Here is a 22,828-nt window from a genome sequence, read left to right on the forward strand (position 1 = left end):
GCGGGAAGTTGCTGTTATTTGCCAATTGCACTGAATAATTTCTAATTGTGGACGGGGAATATGACACCTGGATTTGTTCGAAATAGAATCTTTCCTTTGTTGAAATCTCTAGTAATCGTTTGACTTTTTCCAAGCGACTTGTCACTGGAACTTTTTAAAAATTGCAGCTACTAAATCTCCCCATGGAACATTCGCCTTTAGTTGCTGATAAACTACAGATCCCATCATACTCTCCAATAATGAACCCACCAATATAAATATTTTACAAGCCTAGAGGTGTTTAGTCTTTGTTTCTTGTTAAAGTGATGCAGGAACTTGGCAAACAAAAGAAACAACAAACAGCCAAGGAAATGCAGCAGGCTGGTTATCCATATCCATGCTATATTGAGCTGTGCAGCAGTGGGTAATAATTTTAATAGAGGCCCCTTGCGTGTGTCTGTACTGCTAAGAATTCTCTCCTTCCTGCTCCATGCATCCTTTCTCGTCTCTCCATTCCCAGTGTAACCCATAGTTACAGTACGGATTCCGGCTGCACCTGTTGTAGAGCTGGAGCGCTTCCAAGCTCTCTCCTTTCCCGCACCTGGATTGGCAGCCGCTGCCCCAGCTATTCAGCTTGGCCTGTGACAAGCAACCTGTGCCCCGCCCACACACGGACTCTGAGCTGAGAGGCAGCCTGACTGGATTCTCTTGCTTGTGGCCGAGCTCTCTCTCCTTGCAGGACCGGGGGCATCTCACATGGAGCGGAGCCCCTGACACAACGAGCTGCTTCCAACTGCTCAACAGGTAACATCCCGCTGGCTCTTATATCGTATTCTGAGCTCTCCTGTTATCTTCATGTGCGCTGTGTTACTAGGCATGGAAAGCTGAAACTCTGCGGTCTCATGCATTGTAGGTGCCAGCTCTGCAGCCTGTATGTCTCTTTTAACTAAAGCTCTGTTCGTGTAGAAGTGTGTGTGTGTCTGTCTATACATATAGAATAGATATGCTGGAAGGCTGCAGGCCAAGCCCTATTTGTTTGCAGTAGTTCCCCACAGTGAGAGTGACAAAGGCTAGAGCCCCCCTTGAAAGGCCAATCCATATTTAGCCCCCCCCCCCCTTGGGTCACAGGAGAGTTACAGATATAAGAAGATATTGCCATATCAGCCATTCATCACTACTTTAATTATGGTTTTAATAGAGTTTGTTCTATATAGAGTTGGAAATTACCTTTTGTTACCCTTTCAGAAATGTGCTTTTGTTACTCCTAGGGTTGCAACTGGGTGTTTGTTGGGAGACTGATTCTGTACAGTGTAATGTTGTGTGGTTAAACCCTGGCAACTTCTGGTTAAAGGCACATGAATAGTTACCCATCTGAGCCTGTGAAATTGGCTAATCTCTTACAACAAGCACACTGATTTGCCGACAGGGGTTTTTTTTGTTGCTGTAGTAAATAATGGTGAAACCTACATACTTAGATTTCTCAGTATCATTTCATGATAAATTGCAACACTTGCTCGAGATCTCATAACCAATGGCATAACTGAGGAAAGCACTCATAAACCCTGCCTGCCCCATTGTTTACCTTTACATATCATAATTACATTAAATGTATGTGTCAGTATGTAATATTGTATTCGTCTTAATGGGACCAATTTACAATAACTATGCTGATTTGCTGTAGTGTCTTAGCAATTAAATAGCAGTAAACTTTCATTAATCCAATATAAGAACAATAACAGTAGTAAATGTTATTATTTTTTTAAGTTTCTGCACTGGGGTGGATTTGCTTGCTACAGCCTTTGAATATATTTATAATTCTGGTACTAGTAACTGTCAACTATTTTCAACAACAGGCAAACACATAAGCATTATTTGGATTTGCTTGCTACAGCCTTTGAATATATTTATAATTCTGGTACTAGTAACTGTCAACTATTTTCAACAACGGGCAAACACATAAGCATTATACTCATTTTACAGTCTGTGTTAGAAGCTAGGAATATAATATAATATAAAATGTCTCTTCTTCAGTCTGTATTGTAGCTTCTCCAAGTTTCCTTTGGCAACATTTTTGCTGATCATCTTTATTTACTTAAGATAAACCCGCCTCAGATATCTAATGATGTTAAGGTCAACTTAAGCCAAACAGGAAACAATACACTTTTGATGTCCCTGTTAGCTCATAACAAGGTTATAGACATATAAAAAGGTTGGTTGTATTAGTTCATCCTGTAGTTCCAGGGATATCAGGGACAGCCATATAAGCATTCACCCTTGAATTCCACCCCAAGTAGCCTTTAGGCTGGGCAACTCTTGCACTGCTTTGGGCCCTCCTTTGGGAGACAGATCCACAGTTTGTGAACCACTGCATAACAGATTTTTTTCTACAACTCACTCACAGTATCTTTTTAAAAGATTAATATTCAATGCGTATATGTATGTTTATATATTTAAATATATATTTTGTATGTTTTGGAAAAAAAAAAAAATAAGGAGAGTCATTGAAACTGGGGGACCTTCAAACTAAGTTGAATTTAGCTACAATATATATATCCAATGAACTTGAAGTTGTAACAACTACTGTTAAAGTAGCTTTTGAATTATTATGGGTGGAGCTGCTGCCAGGGATTTCTGTGCAAGTATTTGCAAGTATTTGCTCCCTAAAAGTTGCAAGGTCACTAAAACAAAGTGCTCCAAAGAGTAATTTCCCCTGAGTTTTAGTTGTAGTAACTCTGGCATAGAAAACTGTCCTCTCCTGCCACTCACACATCCTCCTTATATTCTTTCATGCCTTTATATATTATATGTATTCTTGTGTGTTAAACAGCTTGCTTCTGTTTTTGTAAGATGTACTTGGAAATGTAACTGCCCCTAAGGTAACTGAGAAGGGATATGTGACGTGCAGCCTTTGTGGGACTACCTGATAAAAACTAGCCCATCCCTTGAGTAATTTATTGTCATGAGAATGACTCAGTGCTTGATCATCTGATATATGTAAAGATCTGTTTTGTACTAGTATGGAAAATATTGCATATGGTTGTAACACAAGGAAATAATTGACTAATTCCTGTGACTGAGTGCTGCATGCACAACTGTACCTTAGATAACTGTTTGTCCAGTATGACCAATTGTTTTGTGAGAGGCATGTTGCTATGTGCCCCTCCTGTTTATAACACATGCATTGCAATATCTGTCTAACTGCCCTTTTAATTTCATGCTTTTACTCAAAAATAAATGTCAGTACATTATTAAATATAAAGTTATAATGTCCTTTGATGACAATGCCTTCAGTTGGCAGAATAGTTGGTTTGTGTGGCTTCATTAGTGCTGTCTTCATGGCATAATGCAACTTAAAGTTAAGTGGTTGTTCACCTTTAAATTTACTTTTAATATGATGTAGACAATGATATTCTGAGGCAATTTGCAATTTGTTTTCAGTGACCCCCATTTAAAGGCTTGAAAAATGTTGAAGTGGAAGGCGAATAGTTTGAAAACTATATAAAAATAAATAATGAAGGCCAGTTGCAAAGTTGCTAGAAGTAGGAGATTGCATAACATACTTAAAGTTAATGTAAAGGTGAACCACTCCTTTAAGTGACTCTGTATAGGGTGGGATGCTGTTGGAGAAGGATTCTGCTTTGTTTAATGGCCTTGCAAAGTGAAACATTTAATTTTAAGATTACAGGTATATTTGAATAAAGAGATATGTTCTTAATTTAAGGATTCTTATTTTTAAGAAGATTAAAAAATAAAGGTACATTATATTAGGGCTCACTTATTATGGGGTATGTGCCCTTTGTGCTGGTTGCGCCTTTGCCAGTTCATGGGACTCAAGGTGCAGAGAGCAGTGCTCTAAAATAAATGGAGCCACTGTAAGTATCCATTAAATACAGAACTCCTAATGCACCTTGATTGCTCCTAATATAGTAGGTCCAGAGACAGCAGTGGCCACTAATATAAGAGAGAAAGGTGTATTTTGAGGGAAAACTTAGCAGCTGGTGTTTTGTGCACTTTATATCCTGCTCATTTTTAGTTAATGAGCTCTGTTGTTTAAATAAACACAAGTCATGACTTCAGTATCAGCACATTAAAGGAGACATATAGCATAGCTAGGAACCCCCCAATCTTGTATGTATGTATGTATAACTTTATTTATAAAGCGCTACTTATGTACACAGCGCTGTACAGTAGAATACATTAATATAAACAGGGGTATTAAAATAGATAAATACAAAGTATTACAATAAGCACAAATAAATACAAGATACAGTTGCAATAAGTTAAGAGTCAAAGACACAAGAGGATGGAGGTCTCTTCCCCGTAGAGCTTACAATCTATATGGGAGGGTAACTTACAGACACAAATAGGCCAATATAAGTGCTGTAGGTCACAGTGGGTGACATTACAATATAAGTGCTATTTCCCTGGTCAGGTGCTGGGCGAGTGCTCCAAAAGGTAGTCTTTTAGTTTGGTTTTAAAAAGACTGAGGGAGGTTTCTCTCTGGAGGAAATCAGGGAGGGCATTCCAAATGTAAGGGGCAGCAAGGCAGAAAGGTTTAAGGCGGGAAACAGCAGTAGTAGTGGGGGGTGCAACCAAACGATTGCTCTGCGAGGAACGAAGGAGACGGCCAGGAACATACGGAGACACAAGGGAAGAGATGTAGGCAATAATGAATAATATATAGTGCTGCTTTTACTTTGTGCCAGAAATTAATATTACCTTTAAAAAAGACTACTTTATTGGAGCTCCCTATAGATCCTCCCTGGTCCTTTCTGTGTTTCAAATGAGGGGTGGGCGTGTCCTAACAGTCCCTGCCAGAAGCACAGTAGGAGGGGAATAGGCAATCACAGCCTTGCATTCACACAAGCAAACACGGGCTTCAGTTCCCTATCAGGTCAGCCTAGCTCCTGATTGGTTCCTATCCTACAGTGCAGTGTGCTGAGTGCTGCCGCCTCCCCTGCCCAGCCTGGGAAAGGAGCAGCAGAAAGTGGAAAAGATGGGAGCGACAAGAAGGGTTTTGTGGGAAAATTTCAATCAAACCAAAACACTACTTCTCAGCACATTCCTTCTATATTTAGAGGATATAATGCACTGGCACATTCTTTATTTTCACACAAAATGTCTTTTTTAAATATGGCACTTAAAGTAAATATGTTTTCTGTGTTACTACTTAGCCCCAATATTATAAGTATAATTCCTGTTTATACATACAGTGGTATGCTAATGTAAATTCTACCATAAACTTTTAGCATCCTATTTATCTGATGTACATTGCCCAGTGTAGAGGAAATACTGTCTTCTTCTTCTAAGTGGATCTGGATTGGTAATCAGTATGCCGTGTTTCATTATCACCAACAAACGAGCCCTTTACCAGCTTTACAAGCTCTGTGATTATTTATATTTCCAGATAATGTTGACCTTAAATATTAAGCCCTTGCATATCTAGAACAAGGAAGTGAGATATAAGAGCAGTTCATTATCTGCTTGTTAAACTGCTGTCTTAACAATTTACTGTAAATGCCAAGTCTTGCCAAGGTTTATGTAGTATTAAACAGATATTTTATTTGCTAAATAAAATACTGTACTTGGACCTTATTTCAGAGTCCAGGATGTCTGGTAATTCATTTTCACATGGCGGTCACATGCTGGTTCAATATATATTATTATTTTTAGACTACTCCCTCCTTGGCCTTCTGTTATCTGCCTTTATAACGTGTGCTCTATAAACCCAATTTTAGGTGTTCCACTTTGAATGTGATTGTAAGCAGTGATATAAATTCAGGGTCACAAAGCAAATAAGTTTTCCAGGCCCACTAAACCCCAGTGCCCGCTCAATTGTGGGACACGTGCACACCCATAGGGAGATGACTGTGACATGCACATGTGCACCCACAACCCACCCTCCTGTTCCTACTACACCTCCATGAAGTCCCAGGGTATTCTCCCCTTGTTAAAAAATGTGTACTGTTATGCATATTGTTTATGAAACTAAAGACAACTCTGCATATTATTGTTAATGTACTGTAGCACTTAATCAGATATTTAACATTTCACTTTATAATTTCCATGGAAACAACTGTAATAACCATAGTTTTTCCTGAAAGTCAGAAAGAATTTGCACAGCAAATAACCACCAGGATGCAACAGGAGTAAGGAGATCAGACAACTGAAGAACAATTTTAATCTCTGTATAAACAGAGCAAGGGGTTTAGCCCAGCATGGGTGAGATCAAAGGGATGTTGTATTCCCTGAAACCACTGAAACCTTATAGCATTATATAATCAGTGTCATTTTTCTTGCATACCTTAATTATAATAGATAATATAATGTCCCCTAACTCATCTCTTATAAATAAAGCTTTTATTGGTTTAGTTTAAAGGTTATGTTTGAAATCGTATTTCATATTTCTACAACAATGACTTTGGAAGCTGGTTTACTTTTTAAGGCTTATTTATGTGCAGAAATGTAATCATTTCATCAGTTCACAGTGATCCATTTGTTCATACAGTAGCTTATATAAAAAGGTTTACAGGAGGATATATCTTGATCCTTGTATACATACAGCATGATGACTCCAAATTATGAAGATGTGCATTGAAATTGCTCAGAAGTTTGTACTGTGTTAACTGTAAATGAAAAGAAGAAACATTTGGGTATGCTGGATCTTTAATAATGAAAACGTTTAGAAAATCACAGTTTTGACAAAACAGTCTTTGTTGAAGAAACTTATACAAATATTTTATAACGATCAAAGAAATATGCAGAGACAAGTGAATTGGAAGAAGATAAGTGGGAAATATGGATATAAGTTTATTGTCACAGACGTTAGACTAGGAAAATTATATAGATCATTGGCCTAAAAAACATGAACAAATAGTTACAGAAAATATATTAATTCTCTGCCACAAAGCATGATACAGTTATGGGACTTGTTATCCAGAATGCTCGGGACCTGGAGTTTTTCTGTAATATGGATCTCCATACCTTAAATATATATAATAATATATTAGGTACTGTTTTATTATGACAGAGAAAAAGGAAATAATTTTTTTAAATTTTAATTATTTGCTTATAATGGAGTCTATGGGAGATGGCCTTTCTGTAATTCGAAACTTTCTGGATAATGGGTTTCTGGATAACAGATCCCATACCTGTACTAGCATGTTAGTTTCCAATTAAACAGTGTCATAGTGGGTAATCTCCTGGGTGCCCCTATCTAGTTTATAAAAGTGTGGTGCATTCAGCACACTGTTGATCGGCTAAATAGACTTATTGAGTGTGCATGTGGCCCACCACGTGTGCAAAATTGTAGTGAACCCAGATCACATCTCCACCCTTCATTGCTTATTTGAAGGGAAAGAGCCAGCACACTTAAAGGTGCCATATTTTGTATGTTCACGTGACTCTTCTGTTAGCTTAGGAATAAGGAGTTTTACTAGATTTAGTTTTGACAGTTGTTATATAGTGACTCTAAATGCATTATTTGTTGTTCCAGGCAGGATAAAGCAAAGAACAAACAAGGCATACCAAAACATATAACTATAGTACAGCCTTCAAGTCTGGGCTATGCATGTGGTGCCTTAGAAATAGGGTAATAGGGGAATATGGATTAAATCCCTCTAATATATGCCTTCATTTCTATATTCCTTGGAGAAGTACATATGGGTTATTTATATCTGGAATCAAGTGTAGGAGTAAGGTTAAGAATGCTTAAAGAAGAAAGAAAGGTAAAAACTCAGAAAGGTCTATGTAAATACAGCCATAAGCACTCCTTCTCTGAAAAAAGATTAGTTGTGTCTGTAATTCCTGTGCCACAGACATGCCTTTCTGTTCTCTGCTCCCCCCTCCCTCAAGAATGCTAAGAACTCCCCTTAGGAATGTGGATCTGAGCCAATCAGCAGGAAGCTGACTCATAGTCTTACTAACTGAGCATGTTCAGTTTGGTCTGCATGTCTGTGCAGGAGTGAGGCATTATGGGAACTTTCTTTACACAGCTCAGCATTTTTTCTTCCTGTTTGGCTTCAAATCTTCTGAACAGGTGAAATATGGGGAGACTTAAGGGCACTATTGAGACAACTGAAGGTATGCCTGCAGCTTGAGATTAACTCTTTACTAGCCTTTCCTTCTCCTTTAACTGTACAAACATTTAATAATAAACAAGAACTCAAAGTTTATATTTCAGAACTAATATCTGATTTGTGCCCCTAAGGCTTCTTTTATGGTTTGAGTCTGCTTATGTTTATCTGACTATGTATATACATTCTGCCTCTTCTAGTCATGCAGCTCTGATCTGCTACAAAAAATAACTAAGATCATCCATGAAGTTTTTTGGACTGGTACCTGGACTGGACAGGCCCTGGCATTTCAGGTACACATAGGCCCAAACAGCCCCCTACCAGCCTACTAAATAGTGACTGTCTTTGGCATCTTATAGCAGCCCCTCTGGCATTTGCCAGAATCCACCGATTGCCAGTCTGGGCCTGCCAGTAGCTGTGCCAGATGTATTTTTCTTTTTATAAAATGGTGAACTCTAACATTCACACATCAATAAATACACTTCCAAAAATTGCATAGGAATGAACAGAAAATGGGTGTTTTTTCTGTATTGAGCTCTAATTTTACACTTTGCTAAATCTTCCCCTTATATTGATATAATATATATCAAGCAACTCAAACATTTCCAGAGTGTTTTATACCCAAGGGTGCTACATGCAGGGTAGTGCAGTGGAGTTCACAGATGCTATCTTCTGTAATTTCAGATATTCTAGATATAGTATCAGTTGCCAACACTGAGCTTGCAGACACATGCACAGCTGGAGCTAGCCTGAGAGTAGCTTCAACTGCACATGCACATGCAAGTTCCATGTCGGTAAACTAATCTGAAGAAAATACAAATGTATAGAAGATGGCTCCGCATTTATATATCATCACTCAGCAGGGGGAGCAGGCAGGAGGGCATTGGATGGAGGCTTTTTTTGTGGGGAAGGGGGGGGGTTAGTTCTCCTTTAAGGTTACCATTCCCATTAAGTCACATCTCTGTAGTAAGTCTCTGTCGCACTTTGTCTTGTGCCTGCAAGTATACTTATACTTTACAACATGACTATATTACTCCCTGTATGAAGTGCAGTGATAAATGTTAGATGACTTGACATTGTTTTTGTGTGTAGTAATGGCAATGTTGTGTGTAGATAGAGAGGCTGGGGCAATCTACTTTCATCATTTGTTAAGGTCAGACAAAGATTCTTGCCTGGAATGCAAGTAGTTGACTCATACAACCAACTTCGTCATGGGCTTTTTATGCTGTCATTGTAAACTATGACATAAAAATAAAGACATTTAGGGCTAATTCCTTGAGAACTCTCTACAGCAGGGCAATTATTTGTAAGTTTTAGATTATAAAGAAAATTTGTGAAGAACTGCTTTTTGCTTTAGTTACTAATGTCCATGAAGTTGACATTGAAAGGAGCTTTTCCTTGTACGTTGTAAATATTGAAAAGCTATTAAAATTAGCATAAAGAGGCATAAACCTACTTGGCAAATGCTTGGCATATATATTTTAGTTATGTATTTTGAAGGGGTCACAATTGCTCATATTTTTGCACACTGTCTTCTTCCGTCACTGTATTACTGCATGTCTCTGCAGTCACCCCCATAAATACAGTGCTTTCTGAATTTAGCAGTGCTGTAATCATAAGCGATAGGAGGGGAGGTGCACATAGGTCCACTTCATTCCACCCCCTAAAAAGGGGGCAACATCCATAATGAGGTTCTTTAAGTCAGAGCTGGACTGTGTCCACCAGTGTGCACTGTGCAGCTATGGCCCCATCATTGTAGCATTTGTTCTAAGTACATTGTTCACTGGCCCTTTAAACGGTAATTTAAACCATAGTGACTGATCTGCATTATTTCTCTGCCATAGGCCTCTATAACTCTGTATGGTTCCTCACCATCAAAGTGTCCCTGGCAGCACCCACAGTATTAGTGACCTTAAAGGAACAGTGATAGTGTAAAAATGAACACTTTTTATTTTGCGCATTCTATCTGTTTAATTTTTACACTGAACTGTTTCACTGTACAAATAAAGACAGGACAGCCAGGAATAAATGCAGCACAGGTTGTTATGGTGATGTAATGTTCAGATTTTTGGCATATAGTAGTACATTGGGTTCCCAGTTAAAAGTTCCTACACCTGTATTGGCATAATTAACTATTTTGGTTTTAGGTAGCAGATAAATGTGTTAGGCGATAATAGGGCTCAATTATATTAAGATTTTTGTGTATGGCAAAAAAATGATGATCTTCTTCATGATGTATTAAGGTAATAGTATTCTTTTTTTCCTCCCTTCTGAAAAGTGTGAGTCTGATATTCTCTTATATGTGTTTTAACTTCCAAAGTTAATCTTTTTCCGTATTGTATGTTTTACAATATAAGTTGTTTCTTAAACTGATCATCCCTAATTGTTCCTAGGCTCCTAGTATTATGTTTAATGCAAAGCCATGCAATGTAAACAAAATACACCAGGTCAAATTATCTTCCAGAAACCTAATATGTGGGTTTGCCAGCTTCAGAATGTTATTTTTAGAGGCCCAGTTCTTTTGTAGGCTCAACAGTATCCTGAGGAGTGTTATGTTCAGAAAAGCCATGGTATTTATGAGGACAAGTAAAGCCGCTCTGGATGCAATGAATGAAATAAAAGCACCTTTAGTACTTGACACTGAGGGTATGTACAGGTCTGGTAACCAGGTATGAGGTTTAAATTAAACAATACAGAATATTGAACAAAAGTTTGCTGTGTGCAACAACAAAGGAAAGGGGAATAGGACTCATAATTGCAAAAGAATTTTAAAAAATATATACATGGTGACCTTTCTTGATTATTATGTTCTGTAGCTCAGTTCTTCCTTCCTAAAAGTAATTTCCTTGTGGCACAAGCGTTCATTCGATCAGTCCAATCTAATTTTCCGCAACTTTTTCGTACCTTGCGAGACTTTTTCAGCGCTTTCGCAACTTTTTCAACACTTGCGCGACTTTTTTGTATTTTTAGCGCAAAAAAATCGGATCACTTTTGTCGCTGTTTATAATCATTCGGTACGAACATTTCGTGACTTTCGGATCACCAATACGATACTATCGTGACTAATACGATTTTTTCGTAAGCATTTTCGTGATATTTGAGATCTTCAGAAATTTTCGTTTCCAATCAGAATTTTTCCCATTCGGGATTCGAACTCGTGTTTTGATAAATCTGCCCCCTTGTGTAAAGCAGTGTTATTGATGACAATCAAAGCTGATCACACATAGACTTAACATGCCAAGCATAACTGCATGTTTGGTCACACATGGCCCCCATCTCTCCATACAGTTTGGCAAATCCTAACCAGATGTATGTACTTAGGGAGTGTCGTTGCTGGTTAAACTCTGCCGTGAACACACAACCAATAGCTTTTGGTTTTCACTTGTGTCGGTAAAAGCAAATTCTTTGGGACCACACCAGGCAATTTAATTTTTGCATTTGATCTTATCCCAGTTATTGGCCCATGTTAAAGTTGGTTGGATCGGTGCAGTTTGGCCATCCAAGTAGGTTGCATAACATCTTTAATATAGTCTTGAAGATTCATTCGTCAGAAAATTGACTAGCCAATCAAAGTGAATTGAAATAAGAACAACACAACTGATGTGTCAAATTAATTCTCAATAAGTTGTCTGTATTTCCTTAAAAGGAGCATATGAATTAATAAAAGGGTTAAAACAAACAAATGGCCCATAGTACATACACAGTGACCTGATCCCCTCATGATTTTCACTCACTCAGGCAAGAATCTATGACTGTTTAATGCAAGCCCTTATAAGCATGATCTTTACAACTACCTGTTAAGTTTGCTCTTCACTTTGCCTATGTATATCTTATTACTAATAAAAAGAAGGTCAAAGATAGATTTCTAGAGTTCCAGAGTACAGAATTCACAAGAGTGAGAGAAGATAAAATGATGGGAGAAAATCTCAACAATGCTAGAGGCAGAATTAAAGCAATCTCAGTATATTTAGATCCAAGTCACAATTTATTTTTCTTTATTTTTTATAATGTAGCTTTTTCCCCAAATTTCATTGTAATTGCAGATGCATGTAAAGTTGCGTCAATGGCAACTTGTGTCAGAGAACCAAAATAAATTCAAATTGGCAACCATTTTTGTATTTATTGATCTACTATTGTATTGACCCCCTCATTTGTTTATTATTGTTCTGCGACTTACATAAGTAGCACTATAAAAATAAAAATATAGATACATACATTTTGTCCACATCAGGCCAGCAACCTGAGGTACAGTGGAACTATTAAACTATGGCACTCGCAGGTCCTTTTTTTTTTTTTACAAATGAGATCATAAAGGTCAGAGGCCATAATGGCAGTTTCATTCAAACCAATCTTTGAGTCTTGGCAAGGAGGAGGTAAAAGAACCAATATATCAGGAAATGTAAACCACACCTATTTCAGCTGAAACAAAGCTACTTCTTTGTGTCCTCAACACTTGTATTTTAGTGTTGTCATGAGTCAGTAACCTGCCCTTACCAAGCCTTTGTTGAATTAAGCTACTTGCACCTAACTGGCAGGGTGTGATTTTAAAAAGGATTTGGAAGAAACTTTATAAGAACAGTGATTTATTAGCTTGTTACAAGCCTTTGTTTCAAATTTTCGAGAGCTGGAGAATGAACTGCTTGCTGGCTCTTACAGACTTAGCCCGTGATTTATTTAAGCATTTTATGGAACAAAGCAAACTCCTATAAACAAGGCAAAAAAAAGTTTGGTTTTAAGGGACAAGTAAAACCCTAAACTACAATTGTATAAGGATATGCCACAAAGATGTTGTGGCTGCTGACAAGTAAACCTATGATATATAAAAAATGAATTCCCCATACATGCTCCAGCTATATTAAAAAAACTCCAAAAGGCTAATTAACTCAGGCAATTGCGCATTTTTGTAATGCAAATGTCATTTTAGCTTTACTTGTAATGGAAGCACATGCACTGACTCAGTGCCTGGACCTTTCAGTTATTATAACCTGCCTGTTACTGCCATATGACGGAAATGCCACCATTCAAACACAAATGCAGGCTGGAAACAAGATTATTCACATTGTTTAATAATGTATATAAATAAATAAAAAGTACTGTTACATATAAGATTCCACAGAGCTAAGTGACAAAGAGGATGGAGGTCCCTGCTTTATAAAGTGTACAATCTAAACTGGGGGTAGCTTACAGACACAAATAGGAGGGTATTTAGTGGTGCAGGTTACAGTGGGTGACACTGCAATATAAGTGCCAGTTCCCAGTGCAAATGTCCCAGAAGGTATTATTTGAGTTTAGTTTTAAAGAGACTTCTGGAGGATTCCTTACTGAGGGATGGCATGAGTGTAAGGAGCAGCAAGGCAGAAAGATTTAAGGTGTGAAACAGCAGTAGTAGTGGGGGGTGGAAACAAGCAGTTGCTTTGAGAGGAGTGGAGGAGTCAGCCAGGAACATATGGAGACACAGGATGACATCATCCAAAAAGAAAGAAAGAGAAGTACGGCACAAAATAAAATTAGACAAATAAATATGTTTGTCCTTGTATTAAAGTAGACAGTTCTTGTTGCTCAGTGTTTGCAGCCATAGTAACCAAAAGGAAAAGAAGAGAATAAATGCAAACAATAAAATCAGACAAACTCATTGCTCAGTACTTGCAACCATAGTAACCAATGTATGTCTTAAAAGTAGAAGTGTCAAGCCAATCTGTGCATACATTCTATCACAAGACTTTCTTATGCGCACATCAGATGGAGAAACACAAATCGGCACAGCGGGTACGGCTTCCTATTCGTAAGATCGTTCACTGTAACACGGGTTACCATGGGAAAACAACCACTTGTTAGTCACTTTAATGTGGGGCCACAAAAAAGGGGGTGGAGCTGGAAACTCCTAAGAACTCTCATTTGCACTGTATTATAAGGTAGCTGCAACTAAGATATTTTTATAATCCAGAATGCTCAGGACCTGGGTTTTTCTGTAATTTGGATCACCAGACCTTAAGTCTACTGAAAAATCATTAAAAACAATAAAAAACCCAATAGGATTGTAGGATTGTTTTGCCACCAATAAAGATTATATATATATATGTGTGTGTGTATATATATATACACAATGAAAGTGGTCTGCACTCCAGATCTGTGCTTTATTCCATAAATTTCACCAACATTTCAGCTCCTGCTTGGGGCCTTTCATCACTGGCATGTGGTTTATTTTCTACTTTAATAGAATCAAAATTAAATGAATGAATAAATGTTTGTTCTCATGGTGGAGGTTACTTTACTATTAGATTAAATTATTAAATTAAATATAGGTTAGTGTGTGTATAGGAATTTAAAATTGCTAACCAAGTACTGTAAATTAGTTTACTCATGTCTTCAGGTTATGCCATGAGTTATTTGTAATTAGCATGCAGAAACCTTGTGTAAATTATGATAGGAGAAAATAGTACCTTAGACATTTATCTATAAGCTAACTGGCTGTGGTACTTTGAACACAGAATGGCAACCAATTTTTTACATTCAGATTTTTAGCACTAAAAGTTGCACAAAAAAAGAGTTGCAATTTTTTCTTCAAGATTTACTATGTGTCCAAACACCTAATAATCCGAATCCGCTAGCTAAATTCGCCAGCTAAAACTTGCTGAGATCATGTAGAAGTCAATGGCAGAGATCCCTTTCCTTGAAGATATTTCTTTTGTCTTGAAACTTTAGAGGTTTTGGACTTTGACACTGTGGTTTTTTTTTTTGTAACAATTTGATTGCGGTTTTCATGTGACAAGTATAAATATTCGATCTTTGCAAATTTTCTGTGACTTTTCTCACGCTGACATTTTCAGCTCAGACTTTTTAGTAAATGTAGGACCTTTGTGGAAATGAGTTTATTCAAATTTTTAAAAATATAAAAACAAAAAATGTTTTAGTAAATGTGCCCCTAAATCACACATACAAGCCTGAGTAATCAATTCAGATTCACATTATACGACAGCTCTGAAACTAGTGCAGTTATCATCAGAATTTTATAATCAGCCCTTTAGCATCAACTTAAATGCAGACCATCTTCATTTTCTGCTTGTTAATCTGTGAAAACCCCTAAATTTAGCTTAATAGCTGCTCAGAGCACACTGACCATGGGACACTTAACAAAATCCAGGGGGCTGGGCTGGATTATTATTGCTATACAAATGTTGAACCTTTAGGCTGGTGCAATAGGTTTAGTATAAAATATGGCATTTATAGCTATATTCATTTTTAGGGTTTAGTTCTCCTTTAAAATGGAATATCTGATTTCTAGATAATTCATCCCTTACCTGTATCATCTCTAACATGTGAAAACTGGAGAATTTGTGGAAGACAAATTAGTTTTAAATTATCAGCTTCTACATCTTTCCATCTAAAAAAACTATTGCTTTGTAAGGCTACATTTGTATTATTATTGTAACTTTGTATTCCTTTTATTTCTATTCAGGCCCCATGCTATTCAAAGTCCAATCTCTCATTCAAACCACTGCCTGGTAACTAAGTTAAAGGCCCTAGCAACCAGATAGTTGCTGAAATTCCAAACTGGAGAGCTGCTGAACAAAAAGATAAATAACTGAAAAACAAAAATAATTAAAAAAAGTCTCAGAATATCATTGTTTGCATCATACTAAAAGTTAATTTAAAGATGGACAACCCCTTTAAGAGAAAGAGACAGGTTAAAAGGAAAAAGCAAAGGAGTATAAGTACATCATGGGTTAAGGATGCCCTAAAATGTACACCAAATAAACAGAACCGATAATAAAACAGTTAATCACTGCAACTACAGTCTTTTGAACACCTGTTCAACTGCACTGCAGGACACATACATACCGCCCAACAGTAATGAAAACTTGGGGGTATAATTTTGTCTGTCATGAAGTGGTTAAGACTACTAATGTGTCTGTCATAAAATGCTTGGGACCACCACTTTGTCTGTCATGAAATGCTGTGGGGAGGGGCACAGTATGTCATAAATTGTGGGTGTCCTAGTGTGTCTGTCATTCCGACATGTAAAATGGTACATTTTTGTTAATTGGTTGGCTAGGTAGTGGATACAAAGTGGGAATGACAAAAATATTTATTACTGAGCTAAATGGTGACAGGTATCATGTGTTTATGATTTTATATCTATTTTATTTTCCCCATCTTCGCTTAATAAAAGGTGTTAAAAAATCTATGAAAACCAAAATATAGTCAGTATTGCATATCCATATGGAAACTACTGAGTGGTTTAAAAATCATTGTCTTAACTCTCTATATCTGTTGTATTATTGTGGCTATTACAACTAAAACAATAAATTGACATTCTATTCTGCTTCAAGGGGTTTAAACTTTAATGCTTTAGGACTTTGCCCAATTGTAAAGATGGCTTTGACATGATTTCAGATTGCCTTGGGTGACCCTATGGAATGCTGGATAAAGCCAAGGTAACACTCACAAAATATCTTGTTGAATGGAACAGTTATAATTACTGTTTAAGAACAGTATGCATTCTACACCAATTTAAGCTTAAAGTTCCCCTTTATCAAAAAATTATGCTCATAATTGACAATATTAGGTAATCAGTCAATGATCTTGGACACATAGCTATAATATATACCTTTCTATGTGGAGAAGCATTCAGTATAATGGCAAGACTAAACAGACAGAACAGGCAATTCCTGACCTAGATTCTTCATATGAGTATCAATGTTAAACAAACTTCTAGTTGGAATATGTGCTTAAGGGTTTATGCTGAACTTGAATGAACAATGTAAGAATTGGCAATAAACAATTCACACAGGACAAACGTTAAGGGCAAACCAGTTTGACCTCATTTCACTGTAGTTAAAGCGATTAATGAAAAGTAATAATTATTTCTTGTAAAGCAGTAGGATTACTTTCCCACAATGGCTTTAGTACACTTGATTCCATGTTCCTTGACCAGATTCAGCTAGTTTTTCCAGAGGAGGAGACCCTGGTTATGCTGGAATTAAACAATTTGCAAATAAAAAAAGAAGTGCATCTATGAGTGTGAATATATGTGTGAGTATGATTATATGTGTGAGGAAGTATGTATGTATGTATGTATGTATGTATGTATAACTTTATTTATAAAGCGCCACAAGGGTACGCAGCGCTGTACAATCTTACAAAATACAAAATTACACATGGGGGGACAAGTGTTACGATAAATAAACACAATAAATAAATATATATATATATATATATATATATATATATATATATATATATATATATATATATATATAAATAAATACAAAGGGAGTAAGTGCCATGTGGTATGAGACACAGTAGGAAAGAGGTCCCTGCCCCATAGAGCTTACAATCTAAGTGGTTGGGTAACATACAGGCACAAATTGGAAAGTAAGAGTGTACCAGGTATGGGCATTTGCCATTAAGAGCAGGACTAGGCAAAATAGTGTTTTAGTGCTCCAGAAGGTAACAGCTGAGCTTTTTCTTAAAGGACATTGAAAAGTTAAGATAAATTAAAAGTAAGTCTAAAGGCATTCTTTTTAAGTATTTACTGCATATCTAAATTCCCAGATCCCTTCTTGCTTCTCTGAGATATCGTGCTGGCAGCCTACAGCAGTGTGAAGACTACAGTGAAATCACTGTAATCTCTCTGCCCTTCTGTAGGCTGCCAGCGGCAGCCTTCCTATTCTCTGAACATGTGTGTAACTTGATCCTGTCTGCTGTTCTGAGCTACACATGCCCACCAGCCAATCAAAAGAGGATCTGCCAGAGGGGAGGGGGGGAAGGGAATGAAACACATGTGCAGTATGAAGCAAGGAGGGCAAGGAAGGGAGAATACCTTTTTAGAGATGGCTGCCTGTTCTAGAAAATGTGAAGTAAGTTTGACTGAGTAAATATTTGATTAGGTGAGCCAAAAGTGTGGCGTTTTTACTAAACAATAGGAGGACTATTGGGCAGTATGCTTTTTAAATTTTGACTTGCATTCTCCTTTAAAGAGAGTTAGTGAGTGTTCCAGAGGTAAGGAGCAGCAAGATAGAAAGGTTTAAGCCGAGAGAGCGAAGTGGGTGTGGATGGTGTAAAAAGACGGAGGCTCTGAGAGGAGCGGAGGAGACGACCAGGAACGTGCAGGGAGACCAGTGAAGAAATGTAGTGCGGAGCAGAGGAGTGAAGGGCTTTGAATGTTAGCAGAAGGATTTTGTAAGCTATCCTTTGCTTAACAGGCAGCCATGCAAGAGAGCTTAATTGAGGCAGGTTCCCTCTTCGGAGAGAGCAATAGGATCCTGGCAGCAGAGTTTAAGATTGATTACAGGGGAGAGAGGTGGGAGTCTAGGAGGCCGGTTAGTAGGAGATTGCAGTAATCTAAGCGGGAAAGGATAAGGGCATGGATTAGTGTTTTAGCTGTTACTTGTGAAAGAAAGGGGCGTATCTTGGCAATATTGCGGAGGAAAAAGCGGCAGGTTTTGGCAGTGTTATTAATATGGTTAGAGAAGGAGAGTGACTGGTCAAAGATAACCCCAAGGCAGCGTGCAGAATTAACAGGATTGATGTTCATGCCATCAATAGTAATGATGAAAGGAGGAAGAGGAGGAGGGCCAGGTTTGGGTGGGAAGACCATGAGCTCTGTTTTAGCTAGATTAGGTTTGAGGTGGCGTTGGTTCATCCAGGAGGAGATAGCCAGGAGGCAGATAATTGCCACTCCACATAAGGCCGTTTCAGTGGAGTGCGCAGGCTGAAAACCAGACTGCATAGGGTCCAGCAGATTATGGGTGCAGAGGAAGTTAGTGACTCATTAGGTGAAGGATGAAGTAGCGAGTTGAATATGGAAAAAAATCGCCATGGGTTTGATTTATTATTATTTATAAGTGTGTTATAGTATACTTGCTTGGCCTGGGATAGGGCAGTATTGAGACACACCAAAAGAAATTTATAGTGGAGGAAATCCACTTTCGCACGAGATTTCCTCCAAATGCGTTCAGCTGATCGTGCGCAGGAGCGCAGCAATCACGTCTGAAGGTTAAGCCAGGGACGGGGATTACCTGCACGACTGCGTTGCGGCTGCAGGGGGGCATGGGTATATGTTGCGGATGATAAAATAGAGTTGCAGGTATTTACCAGTAACTCAGGATCAGAGGAGGCACAGAAGGAGGAGAGGCTAGAGCTAAGAGAGTTAGAGAGAGCAGTTATATCAACCCTTTGAGTGTTGCGAACCAGGGTTTTAGGCTGAGCGTTAGTAGAAGAAGACACATGCGAGATAGAAAAAGAGATAAGATGATGATCTGAAAGAGGAAAAGGCTCACTGTTAAATGCAGATAGATTTAGATTTTTGGAAAAGACCGGATCTAGGAAATGACCGTCCTTATGGGTAGCTGTATAAGTCCACTGCCGGAGATCAAAGGAGGAGGTTAGATGGAGAAATCGAGAGGGCCAGGGCTGAGACGGCTCATCTATATGGCAATTGAAATCACCTAAAATAATTGCAGGGGTGTCAGAGCATAGAAAAAAAGAGAGCCAGGATTCAAAGTCAGAGAGAAACGTAGCCAAGGGTTTGTAAAGGAGGTCTGTAAACAACTGCCACCTGCACAGAGAGAGGGTGGAACAGCTGAACCGCATGTACCTCAAAAGAAGGAAACTTGAAAGAAGGAGGTATAGGGATTAGTTTAAACCAGCAATGAGGGGAGAGCAGAACCCCTTTCCCTCCCCCACGGCCAGTAATGCGGGGAGTATGAGAGAGGGAAAGGCCGCCATAAGAGAGAGCTGCCTCAATAGCATTTTCATTCTGAGAGAGCCAGGTCTCTGTTATGGCAAACAGGTGAAAGGACTTGGAGCAAAACAGATCATGAAGTAAAGCAGCTTTGTTAGTTACAGAGCGGGTATTGAGAAGAGCACAAGAGAAGGGGAGATAAGAAGAGGAGAGAGTGGGAATTTGAATAAGGTTAGACTTGCTAGAAGTTTGTGAGGGTTTTACCAGAAGAGAAGCATTGCGAGGGTGATAGCAGATAGGTATATGGCAGGGACCAGGATTTGGAGAGATATCACCTGCGGCAAGTAGTAGCAGTAAGGAGAGGGAGAGGAGGTGGGAGAATGATTTGAAGTTGTTATGCTTTTGCGGGGTATTAGTTGGAGGCTCTAAATTTTTTAAAAATGTGTAAAGATTATAAGAACAGCAGTGCGTTGAATGGAGCAGAGAGGAAGATATTACTTTGGAGAAGGGACAGTCAGCTGGAGGGCTAAAGGAAGACGTTACCTTTGGAAGCACAAACATGACAGATAAGACTAACATTAAGAATGACTTCCCGATTCAAATGGACAGAGGCTGGCCGGTCTTCTGTTGTTGCTCCCTAGTTGCTCCTCCTGTTGCTCCTCTTGTTGAACTCCTTGTTAAACTCCCTTTTTAGTTCACTTTGGAAAGATTCACTCTTGCGCTGCTACCCTTGCGCTGCTTTCCCAAATGAGGTTCTTAAGATATAGGGAGAGCAAGCTGAGCCACTCCTGAACAAAGGAAGTGACTGGAATGTGTTACAATAATCAAATAAAATGCCTAGACTATATTAGAAAAAGTCACAGTGTAATAATACTGCTATACTCTTCTGCTAACCACCCACCTACATGTCTATCTGCATGTCAAAATCAATATTTAGACATTTACCTACATTGGCAACTTCTTACTCGCTGTTTTATGACCTTGATAAGTGGCAAATGAGTAAACCTTAAAAAAGAATTTGATCTAATCGGTTAAAAGACATTTGTAAGTTGTTTCACATGGAAAATGTACTTTCCACAGTTGACAACAGCTCTTTTTGTGCATACAGCTACTGAACTTTAACTCTCAGAAGCCCTTTAACCCACTGGTAGGGTTAAAGCAGAAGTTTCCACAACTTTTTTTAAATGCTCTAGTATGTGTCACAATCTTTTAGCTGCTGATAAATGCACCTATTCATTTATATTATGTACTGTGGCCTTGCAGCCACCTAAAGATAATCTGTAGATTTACAGTTAACTGTACCCTAATGCACTATGATGATAATTATATGGCTTTGTGGTGTACTTTCAGACTCAGTGACAAGCGTAAAATTGCATCACTTGTTACTTAAACCTACAGTATAGTTTAAACCTATACTGTCAGAGAACAAGCACATGATAATCTTATGCAACAAGTTAATTTGTTTAGCTGTTCACTGTATAACATTCCATAATCTTTAGTTTAATCTGAAGAATTTAGTGCACTTTGTCCTAAGATGCCGGCAGTGTAGCCTATAAACAACACCGTGCATACGGATAGATTATAAACTTATTATTATTTGTGGTAAGGTACTTTATGTTGGCCTTATTAGTTAATCCAGAAACCTAAGATATATAAAAGACTATGGGCCTGATTCACTAAAGGGCGATAAAAATTATCGCATGCTTTTTCGCGTTAAAAAACGCAAAATAATTTGCGCGCGATTCACCATAGTATTATCGCGTGCGAAAAATCGCCATTTTCGCATGCGGTATTTCTCGCACTAGTTTTACCGTTTTGCGTTAATTTCCGCGCTGAAAAGAATATGATCGCATGATTCACTATAACTTTTGCGCGCTAAATATCGCATTCGGCTATGCGAAAATTAACACCTACTACAGGCAGGCGAAAAATTATACAAAAGTACAGTAAATGATTTTTTGCAATAAAATATGGACTTACAGTGTTATTTATTCAAGTCTGTGTTTCCCCTAGAGTGACGCAGCCGCCAGTTTGCAGCGAAATGTTCATTTTTAATACAGTAATTTTCTGCAAGTATTGGCATGTATGGCTAACATGGCGTGCGTTCATTTGCGCGACTATTTCTATTTGGCTACAAGTGATGAAATGTTTCGCCAGGCATGGATTAGCAGCGAATTTTTGGACGTGCGTTGAATTTTTTTCGCGGCGGATTTTTTCATGTGTTTCTCAAAACAATCTGCCAATGGCAAAACGCATAAAAAAATTTGCCACGCAAAAATTCACAGCACATCCAAAAATTGATACAAGTGTCAAAAAACAATAGTCACAGCAACAATTTTTTTGCCCGCACAACATTTTTGCCGTTTCGTGGATCTTTCGAAAGATTTGCTAATTTTTCACTAAAGATAACCAGAACACATTTGCTCATCACTAGTGGCTACTATTTATAAGCATCTACTATTTATATGATACCATTTATATGCTACCATATAAATATGTATTTAGCGCATGTACCGGCAAATACCGCATTGAAATAGCCTTTCGTGAGTTAAATAACGCATGCAATATCGCGCGTAAAAAAGCGCGAGTATGCTTATAGTGAATCGTGCGAAAAATCACTTATGATGCTATTACCCCAATTACTGTTTTTTATTACTATTATATTAAAGGTAACCCTTTTACTATTTTGGTGATACAAAAACATGACATTATATGGTAGATGTCACTGAGATAATGAATAGTGCATTACAATTGCGACAACATTTTTGGATTGGTACAAAGGAAGATGTTTCCCATTGTTCCAACTCTAGGTCCAGCCAAGGGGACCAGATGCAAGTGATATGTGATGCACAGTATGTACAAGTAAGGCACCTGCTGGATTGTTGTATACCTTTAACCACTTATAACTATATATGTTTTCAATGATTCTGTAATATATGCTATTTTCCTATGAAGCTTTTGGGCAGCTCTGATTTCTCAATTGTTATCTGCTGGTATAAGCATTCAGACTCCCATGGTAATGCTTGATCTAACAGATTGTGTTGTGAAACAGTTAACACTGAGAAAAAGAAGCGCTATATTAATCAAT

The 22,828-nt window shown here is 38.0% G+C and overlaps 1 protein-coding gene across 1 annotated transcript in view; it reads left to right on the forward strand.

The window, feature by feature from the left end:
- Nucleotides 1–634: 634 nt before the first annotated feature.
- The window catches only part of kiaa1211l (KIAA1211-like), a 66,904-nt gene continuing 44,710 nt past the window's right edge, over nt 635–22,828 (forward strand). Inside the window, exon 1 of the mRNA XM_031897017.1 lies at nt 635–783. The gene's annotated coding sequence lies outside the window, so the exon portion shown is untranslated. The remainder of the gene's footprint in view (nt 784–22,828) is intronic.

Source organism: Xenopus tropicalis, chromosome 2 (genome assembly GCF_000004195.4).
Source record: "Xenopus tropicalis strain Nigerian chromosome 2, UCB_Xtro_10.0, whole genome shotgun sequence".
NCBI classification, from domain to species: Eukaryota; Metazoa; Chordata; class Amphibia; order Anura; family Pipidae; genus Xenopus; species Xenopus tropicalis.